Source organism: Martes martes (genome assembly GCF_963455335.1).
Source record: "Martes martes genome assembly, chromosome: 7".
NCBI lineage: Eukaryota > Metazoa > Chordata > Mammalia > Carnivora > Mustelidae > Martes > Martes martes.
Window position 1 is genome coordinate 72,727,005 of NC_137894.1, and position 3,766 is coordinate 72,730,770.

Genomic DNA, 3,766 nt, shown 5'->3' on the forward strand with positions numbered 1-3,766 from the left:
TCTAGAATTTCTAGAAGAAAACATGGGAAACTCTTTGTGACCTTGGGTTAGGCAAAGATATCTTAGATATGACATCAAAAAGTACTCCATAAAAGAACAAACTGATAAACTGGACTTTATAAAAAATAAAACCTTCTACTTTCCAAAAACCATTATTAAGAGAGGCTGAAAATACAAGCCACAAACTGGGCATATATTTGATGAAGGAGTTTCTTCAGAATATATGAAGCAGTCTCAAAATCAATAATAAGAGAATAAATAACCCAATTAAAAACTAGCAAAAGATTTGGACACTTCAACAAAAATAGGTAGACAGATGGCAAATAAGCACATGAAAAGACGTTCCCCATCATTAGTCATGAGGAAAACACAAATAAAACCACAATAAGGTACTACAACATACTTACTAGAATCATTAAAATTTTAAAAGACTGAACATACTAAGGACTAGCAATAACAGAGAACCGGAAATTCTCACACATTGTTGGTGGGAATGTAAAATGGTACAACCTCTTTGGAGAAGTTTGGCAGTTTCTTTAAAAGTTAAATATATACTTACCACACCTGCTATATGATCTAGCCATTCAGCTTCTAGGAAATTACCTAAGAGAAAAGAGAGCATAGGTGCACAGATATGTGCATGAACATTTATAGCAGCTTTATTTATAATAGCTCCCAACTGGAAACAACTCAAATACCCATCAACAGATAAATGGATAAATTGTAGGATATATATACTACTCAGTATAAAGTGAAGTGTGAAATGAAGTAAAGTGAAATATTAGTCAGCAGCAAAAATGAAAGAACTATTGAAGGACACCTGGGTGGCTCAGTGATTTAAGCACCTGTCTTCCACTCAGGTCTTGATCCCAAGATCCTGGTATTGAGGCCGGCATCAGGCTCCTCACTCCTTGGAGAGACTGCTTCTCCCTCTCCCTCCTGCTCTGCCTACTTGTGCTCTCCCTCTATATATCTCTGTCAAATAAGCACATAAAATCTTTAAAAAAAAAAAAAACTATTCTTTCAGCCATTAATTGTGCTTTTTTCCCTCATTCTTTTATTTCTGAAAAAAGATATAAGATTTTTTAATTGAGATTTGTTAGTTCTTATTTAATATGTTCTCTATCCATGTCACTTTTTAGTTTTTCTTATTCTGATTTATGCTTTTCTTTCAAAACATCCATTATTTACTTCATTAAAAAATGTTTGGGGGCGCCTGGGTGGCTCAGTGGATTAAGCCGCTGCCTTCGGCTCAGGTCATGATCTCAGGGTCCTGGGATCGAGCCCCGCATCGGGCTCTCTGCTCAGCGGGGAGCCTGCTTCCCCTTCTCTCTCTGCCTGCCTCTCTGCCTACTTGTGATCTCTCTATCTGTCAAATAAATAAATAAAATCTTTAAAAAAAAAAAAAATGTTTGAAGGGCGTCTGGGTGGCTCAGTCGGTTAGGCATCTGCCTTCAGCTCAGGTCATGATCCCAGGGTCCTAGGATCAGGCCTCACATGGGGCTTCCTGCTCAGCCGGGAGTCTGCTTCTCTCTCTCTCTCTCTCTCCCCGCCCCCCCCCCTCAGCTCCTCCCCACTGCTCATTCTCTCTCTCTCTCAAATAAATAAATAAAATCTTAAAAAAAAATTTGGTTGAAATTTTCACCTGTTCTGTGACTACATTTTTCTAGTGTGTTACTATCTATAGGAATGTTATTCGCTTTACTCTAACCTTGTTCCCACACTAACTTGTATGGGGTTAGGTCATAGTTGTCATTTGTACCCATTCTTAAAAGACGTAATTGTCCTCAACTACCAAGAAGAAGAACCCTTGCCTCTTGCCAGGTGTGGCGAGTCCAACTTTCCCGCCCAGTGCGTGGCCGGGGGCTCCGCCCACGCCTCGCGCACGCCCCAGGCCCCGCCCCCTCAGCCCGCCACCTCGAGGCCCTCCCACGCCTCTCACGAGACGAATCGCCAGCTTCCTGCCTCTGTTTGGTGCCAACCTTGGTGTATATTTTCCCGCCATTTCCAGCTGTTCGCGAGGAGAACTGGATGATTTCGGTGAGATCCCAGGGCTTCTGAGATCATGGCGGCCAAGCAGGCCGGGAATGTAGCTAGAAAAGAACTACTGGTAGTGAGACTGCTAAATCGCCATTACCTCCAGAAGTCCGGCAAGCCTTGCCCTCGAAAGCCCTTAACTGCCCTTCTTATAAGGGGTTCCTGTGGACAACTCATTTGAGTAACACTGTTGTTGCTGCCCTTATTCAAAGCGGGGTGTATATATATATGTATGTGTATATATACGTATATATGTATATATATACGTATGTATGTGTGTATATATACACACACACACATAAATACATACACACACACACATATATATATATATATATAGTAGGACTTTTCAGTAGTTTTTCAGACTCACCTGCTGTAGAAGTTAGTGTATTGTGAGCAATAAATCGAAATCTAAAACTCATGACTGTGTGTAATGCCTTTGCACTGATGATTCAGCAAGTCTTGATCGTGAGTCTTGTCTTTTGTGACAAAAATATCAAAGTGTGGTGCAAACTAGCCATCATTCTTTTAGTGAACCTCTCCATAAGCTACTTAAAGACTCTTTTTAAAGAAAACACTCAGGTGGAGAAAAAAAAATGTTACCTTCTGTTTGGGTTATTTTCCTAATGTAATTTTAAAGGAAATCAAACTAATAGATATTATATTCTTAAATAACATAGTCATGGAATGAAACATGTGAATTCATTATAGGTATGAACTAACTACAGCTTAATATGTTTCAGCTCATTTATTTTTTAAAATATGTTAAAACGTGGTTTTTTTAATATGTCAATTTTTTCATTTAAAAATCTTTTTTATGTTTTTAAATGCTTTTTGATATGTCAATTTCTTCATGTAAAAATCTTACAAAGTCACATTTACATAATTATATATTTCACCAAGTATATGGATGGAATTAGTATTGGCAGAAAATACAGGATGTATGGTTGCCATGTCTAACACAAAGGTTTATTTGATATGGTAGCCAACGCTTGACACAGGAAGTAAGAAGACTCCAGTTCTAATCCTAGAGCTGACATTAACTAAAGATGGAACTTTGCACAAGTCATTGAATTTCAGTGAAGGTGAGGTGTATCTTTGAAAAATGATGGGATTGGACAAGATGTTAAATGATTTTTGAAGCCCCTTCCAGATCTATGATTCTGAGTGTCTGTAGAGTAGAAGGGAAAGTGTACAAGCTGAGGCAACATTATCATTCACAAACCATCTTTCCCTTAGATAAAATATGTACCAAGTGGCTAATATGAGATCCATTATTTGGTCCACTATTTCCTCCTTGCTCCATCTCACTGTATCACAGGGAACTATTAGGAAAGAAATGAATGGTTCTTTTTTTTTTTTTTAAGATTGTTTTTTTTCTGATTACAAATTAGTACATGAATTAATCCAGAAAATTTGGAAAACAAAACAAAACAAAAATGTAAAGGTCACACACACACACACACAAATACTCATCTCACCATTCCAAAAAAAGAAAAAACTCAGTGTTCCATTACTTTTCTAAATATATATGTATTTTTCCTTTTTTAAAAATGGTTTAACATGGTTTGCGTTCTGATTTTTTCCACTTCAAAGGTGTATGTACTTCCTTACGACCAACTGGAATCCCCACAATAATAGTGCCTACATCCCCAAAAGTTAACAGAAGCTAAGTAAACATTGTTACATAGATTTTGGAACATCTGTAATTACATTATGCTCCCAGTTA